This window comes from Mustela nigripes, chromosome 2, assembly GCF_022355385.1.
Source record: "Mustela nigripes isolate SB6536 chromosome 2, MUSNIG.SB6536, whole genome shotgun sequence".
In the NCBI taxonomy this organism is placed as follows: domain Eukaryota; kingdom Metazoa; phylum Chordata; class Mammalia; order Carnivora; family Mustelidae; genus Mustela; species Mustela nigripes.
This window is the reverse complement of record NC_081558.1, coordinates 11185241-11192289: the sequence shown is the minus strand read 5'-3', so window position 1 is coordinate 11192289 and position 7049 is coordinate 11185241.

Sequence of the window (7049 nt, the reverse complement as noted above, 5' to 3'; positions counted from 1 at the left end):
TGACTGATTGCTGTTGTTAGGACTTCTAATACTATGTTGAATAAGAGTGGTGAGAGTGGGCATCCTTGTCATGTTCCTGATCTCAATGGGAAGGCTGCAAGCTTTTTTGATTTGAGGATGATATTTGCTGTGGGTCTTTCATAGATAGATTTTATGAAGTTAAGGAATGTTCCATCTATCCCTATACTTTGAAGCATTTTAATCAGGAACGGATGCTGGATTTTGTCAAATGCTTTTTCTGCATTAATTGAGAGGACGATGTGGTTCTTCTCTCTTCTCTTATTATTTTGTTCTATCACATTGATTGATTTACGAATGTTAAACCATCCTTGTTGCCCATGAATGAATCCCACCTGCTCATGGTGGATAATCTTTTTAATGTGCTGTTGGATCCTGTTTGCTAGTATCATGTTGAGAATGTTATCATCCATATTCATCAGTGATATCGGTCTTAAATTCTCCTTTCTGGTAGGGTCTTTGCCTGGTTTAGGGATCAAGGTAATGCTGACTTCATAAAAAGAGTCTGGAAGTTTTCCTTCTGCTTCAATTTTTTTGAAACAGCTTTAGGAGAATAGGTGTTATTTCTTTATTGAAAGTTTGGTAGAGTGCAATTGCAGGGTCATAGAGAAGTTCCCAATGATACAGATGGAGTGAAAAGAAGGGCCATCTGTACCCCAATGTTTATAGCAACATTGACCACAGTAGCCAAACTGTGGGAAGATCCAAGATGCCCTTCAGTTGACGAATGGATAAGGAACATGGGGTCCATGTACACTATGGAGTATTTTGCCTCCATCAGAAAGGACAAATACCCAACTTTTGAAGCAACATGGACGGGACTGGAAGAGATTATGCTGAGTGAAATAAGTCAAGCAGAGAGAGACAAGTATCATATGGTTTAATTATTTGTGGAGCATAACAAATAGCATGGAAGTCATTGGGAGTTAGAGAGGAGAAGGGAGTTGGGGGAAATTAGAAGGGGGAGGTGAGCCATGAGAGACTATGGAGTCTTAAAACCAATCTGAGGGTTTTGTAGTGGCGGGGGTGGGTGGGAGGTTGGGGAAACAGGTGGTGGGTATAAGAGAGGGCACAGATTGCATGGAGCACTGGGTGTAGTGCAAAAATAATGAATACTGTTATGCTGAAAATAAATAAAATATAAATTTAAAAAAAAAGAAAGTTTGGTAGAATTCCCCAGGGTATCCTTCAGTTCCTGGGCTCTTGTTTTTTGGAGGTTTTGATCACTGCTTCATTCTCTTTCCTAGATATAGGTCTATTCAGAATGTCATTTTCTTCCTGGCTCAATTTTGGGAGTTTACAGTTTTCTAGGAATGCAACTATTTCATCTAGGTTGCTTAGCTTATTGGCATAAAACTGTTGATAATAACTTCTGATGATTGTTTCTACTTCCTTGGTGTTAGTTGTGATCTCTCCCTTTTTGTCATAATTTTATGAATTGGTGCTCTCTCTTTTCTTTTGGATCAGTGTGGCTAATGGTTTATTGATCTTATTGATTTTTTCAAAAACCAACTTCAAGTTTCATTGATATGTTCTACTGTATCTCTGGTTTCTCCCTCATTGATCTCAGCTCTAATCTTGATTATTTCCCTTTTCATGTGTGGAGTTGGTTTGATTTGCTGTTGATTCTCCAGTTCATTAAGGTATAGAGATTGCTGCTGCATTCTGGATTTTTCCAATTTTTTTTGAGAGAGTCTTGGATGGCTATGTATTTCCCCCTTAGGACCACCTTTGTTGTATCCCATAGGTGGTTTTGGACCGAAGTGTCTTCATTCTCATTGGTTTCCATGAATTGTTTCAGTTTTTCTTTGATCTCCTGGTTGATCCAAGCATTCTTAAGCAAGGTGGTCTTTAGCTTCCAGGTGTTTGAGTTCCTTCTGAACTTTACTTTGTGATTAAGCTCCAATTTCAAAGCATTGTAATCTGAGAATACACAGGGAATAATCTCAGTCTTTTGGTATTGGATGAGCCCTTAATTGTGACCCATTATGTGGTCTATTCTGGAGAAGGTTCCATGTACACTTGAGAAGAATGTGTATTTTGTTGCTTTAGGGTGGAATGTTCTGTATATATCTATGAGGTCCATCTGGTCCAATGTGTCATTCAATGCTCTTGTGTCTTTATTGATTTTCTCCTTTGATGATCTATTTCTGAGAGACCCGTGCTAAGATCTCCTACAATTAGTGTATTCATATCAATATGACTCTTTATCTTGATTAACAGTTTTTTAATGAAATTGGCTGCTCCCTTATTGGGGGCATAGATATTTACAATTGTTAGGCCATCTTTGTGGGTAGTCCCTTTAAGAATGATGTAGTGTCCTTCTGTATGTCTGACTATCATCTTTAGTTTAAAATCTAGTTTATCTGATATGGGAATCGCTACCCCAGCCTCCTTTTGAGTTCCATTGACATTAAAGATGCTTCTCCTTCCCTTCACTTTCAATCTGGGTGTATCTTTAGATTCAAAATATTTCTCTTGTAGACAACATATGGATGGGTCCTATCGTTTCATCCAATCTGCAACCCTGTGCCTTTTTATGGGCACATTTAGGCCTTTCACATTGAGAATGACTATTGATAGACACGTTTTTATTGACATCATGTTTCGTTTGAAGTCTTTATTTCTGTAGATTGTCTCTATATTTGTATTCAATGATATTCTTAGTATTTTTTTCTGTTTTATAGAACCCCGCTTAATATTTCCTGCAGTGTCAGCATGGTGGTCGCATAGTCTTTTAAGCTTTGCCGTTCTTGGAAACTCTTTATCTCTCCATCCATTTTGAATTTCAGTCTTGCTGGATAAAGTATTCTCGGCTGCATGTTCTTCTCATTTAGTGCCCTGAATATATCTTACCAGCCCTTTCTGGCTTGCCATGTCTCTGTGGACAGGTCTGATGTTATTCTGATGGGCTTTCCTCTGTAAGTAAGGAGCCTCTTTTCCTAGCGGCTTTTAAGAGATTGTATCTACAGTTATGATTTCTCAGTTTGACTCCGACGTGCCTTGATTTTTTCTGGAATCTATTATCTTGGGTGGAGATTGTTCGGCCTCTTGTACATGACCTCTGGTTACATTCATGAGATTGGGAAAATTTTTATGAAGAACTTGTTCCACTATATCTTCTAGACTTCCTTCTTTCTCCTACCCTTCAGGGATTCCGATAATTCTGACGTTGGAACATTTCATGGCATCATTTATTTTCTTGACTCTGTTTTTGGGGATTCTAAACTGTTTATTCCAGGCTTCCTCATGATCCTTTATCTATATCTGTGTGTCCTCCAGATCACTAATTCTAATTTTTGTCTCAGTTACCCTCGCTTTGAGAGAATTTAGATTAGATTGGAACTCATTGAGAGCATTGTGAACCTCTTCCCTGGTAGCTTTCAGCTCAGCCCTAACATTGTGAACATCATCTCTGGTCACTTTCAGTTCAGCCCTAATCAATTCTGTTTGGTCATCCATGGCTTTCTCTAACCTAGCTATTGCCTGGACAACTGTTAGCCTGAATTCTCTTTCCGACATATTGTCTATATTGATAGCCATTAGCTCTGTTCCAGAAGGTCCATCCTATATTTTTCTTCTGTTGGGCATTCCTCCTCCTAGTCATTTTGGTGAGAGATGACTGAACGGATGTAGCTGGATGTATCAACCGTGGTTCAGTCAAGGTGCACCCTGGAACACTTCTGAGCAATCAGGATTCCCCACCCAAATGATAGAAAAAAGAAAATAATAAAAAAAAGAGACAGTGAGAGACAGAAAAAAAGGGAAGATAAAAGAGAAGGTTCAGCCAAAATGGGCCCCAAGGTAAGATTTAGGAAGTATACAAACAAAAACTGTCAGATAAAAAGACTCATAAAAGTATATGACTAGAGAAAAACAATATATATATATATATATATGTATATATATATATATATATGCAAATAAAGGAGGAACCTCATGAAAAAGAACCCCAAGTATAAGATTTATATGCTATCAGGACAAACACAAAAACACAGAAACAGTGGTGGAAGAAAAAGATGGGAGAGTGGTTATAAATTCTCAGTGTGGGAGAGGAAGGTTGTTTTGATTCTTCCTGGATGTATCATGATATCTTTGTTAAAGGACTCAAATTTCCTAAGATAAAGGGGGATTAAAAATTGGTTTACCTATAGGGGTAGCATTGATTTGGGAAACTGCATTACCTTGAAGTTTAACTCTATATGAATATTAGAAAATAAAAACAAAAAGGAATAAACTAGACTAAGCTAAACTAAATTTAAAAAAAAAGAATTCAAAAAATAGAAATGCAAAAGAAAAACAGGTGTATGTATCAAAAAGTTCAGGTTAGAATGTTATTATGGAATTTGATGTACTGGACATCTCACTTTGATGGTAAATGTGTTAAAAAAATTATCTATATAAAATAAATGAACCAGAATAGTGGGAACGAGTTAAAAATAAATGTCCTATTTGTGGTGGATGTTCTCTTTTAATCTTTTTTTTTTTTTTTTTTTTTTTTTTTTTTTTTTTTTTTGCCGTCGCCGGGATTGTTTTTGTTTTTTTTTTTTTTTTTTTTAGGTTTAGAGGAAAGCAAACTGCACCCTGACCTCCCTCTCAGAGAGAAGCCTCAGCCTGGCCTTCTGTGGGTGTTGCAGAGCCCATATAAATTCCACCTTGGCCGCTGACAGAGCAGGTTCCAAGTCGCGGTCCCTGGGGATGCAGGTTCTTCTGCTTGTATCCAAAACCTCGGCAGTGTCGGCTGTCTGGGCAGCTCCAGACTGCCAGAGATGTTCCAAGCAGCAATAGGACACTGAGATTTTCCTGATGGCCCAGGCTGGGAGTCCCTGGTCTTTCTGTATCTAAGAGTGCCAGGCTTACAAGCACCTCTCTCAGGGGAGGCTGTGGGTCACACGTGCATCTCTGGCTCTGGGAGCAGGGCACAGGTCCAAGAGCACCAGTTTGGGCCTTTGCGCACCTCTCTCAGGGGAGGGTTTGTGGCTAGCATGCATCTCAGGTTCTGAAACAATGGTCTGAGAGCGCCCGGCTAGGCCTTTGTGCACTTCTCTCAGGGGAGGGTGAGGGGCGCGCGTGTCTCAGGCTCTGTAGCAGGGCTCAGTGTTCTGCCTGTCTGGTGAGGCTCCCAACCCCTCACAGGAGCCAGACCCCATGCGTTCTTGGGTGTGCTGGTGGCTCAGGGACCAAGACCTGGTTTCTCCACCACACTCTCTCTGGCTCAGCACCAGGGGAGGCTGTCCTGGGTCCGGGGACTTAAGCCCCTGTCTCTAGCCACTTGGATTCTTACAATTTCCACCCCCCCCCCCCCGCCCCGATCCTTTGCTCTTTCTGAGTGCTTTCAACCAGTCTCCATGTTAATGCTGGTCCCCAGATGCAGGGCACTCTCGTTAGGGATATTAGTTTCCAACTGGTCGCCTCTGGTGGCTCCCTCCCCCTTTTATTTATCTTCTGATATCAGTCTGAAGTTGCCACTCTGCTTTACCTGCCCACTGATGTCTTCTGCCCCTGTAGAGATCCAGACATGTATAATTCTGATCTCAGGCTGATTTTATGGGTGATCAGAGTTCTTTGGTAGGTAATCAGCTCACTTTAGGGTACGGGTTGAAATGGCACCTCCTCCTACTTCCCTACCATTTTGTCTCCCCCAGCATTGCTTGCCCTTCTTAATGCACATCTTTCTTATCCACTCATCAGTCGGTGGACAATGGGCCCTTTCCATGTTTTGGCTATTACTGACAATGTTTCTGTAAATATCAGGGTGTATGTATTCCTTCGAATTAGTATTTTTTATCCTTTGGGGGGAAACTTAGTACTGTAACTGAGGGAATGGGGAAAGATATTAGCAAATTATATATCTGATAAAGGGTTTTTACCCAAAATTTATAAAGAACACCCATAAAACAAATAATCCAGTTAAGATATAGGCTGAAGACATGAATAGACACTTTTCCAAAGAAGGCATACAGATGGCTAACAGACACATGAAAAGATGCTCAACATCACTCATAATCAGGGAAACACAAATCAATACTACAATGAGATATCACCTCACACAAGTCAAAATGGCTAAAATTAACAACACAGGAAAGAAAAGGTGTTGATGAGGATGTGAATAATGGGGAACCCTCTTGCATTATTGGTGGGAATGCAAACTGGGGCAGCCACTCTGGAAAGTATGGTGGTTCCTAAAAAAGTTAACAGTAGAACTACCCTATGACCTAGCAATTGCATTCTTAGGTATTTACCTGGAGGATCTATGGACCTTCTTATCTCAGTACCTCATGCTCTATGTCTAAAAGATGTCAATACTCAACATTTACACCTCAAATTAAGGAGAGCATTTGTCATTAAACCTGTAATACCTTCCCTCTTAAGGAAAAAGGTTGAATGGACAGGAATTCCCAATCAGAGATGTCAGGTAACTTTCCTTAAATGGGATCAGATCTATACCAAAATAAATGTATATTTTTTTATTGCAAAATATAAATGGTACCATGTCACTCCGTTCATAATGCCCACTTGGTACAAATCAATGCTATGATGAGTTATAACTGCAAACTGTCAGAATGACTAAAATTAACAACACAGAAACAACAGTTTCTGTCAAGGATGTGCAGAAAGTGAAACCCTCTTGTCCTGTTGGTGGGAGTGCAAACAGTATAGAGGGTCCTCAAAAAGTTAAAAAAAATAGAACTCCCGTATTTCCATATTTGCACTGCTATGAATCCAAAAGGGGATTCATGCAAATAACACAAAAATATGAATTCAAAGGCACACATGCACTGCAATGATTGTAACAACCTTGTCTATAATAGCCAAACTATATGCCAAGTGCCCATCATTTTATGAATGGATAAAGGAATTGTGGGAGGCCATATATATATATATATATATACATATATATATATATAATATAATAAAAATAAATAAATAAAGTAAATAATTAAAATAAATAAATTTATATAAAATAAATATAAATATATAAATATAAATAAAGTAAATAATTAAAATAAATAAATTTATATAAAATAAAT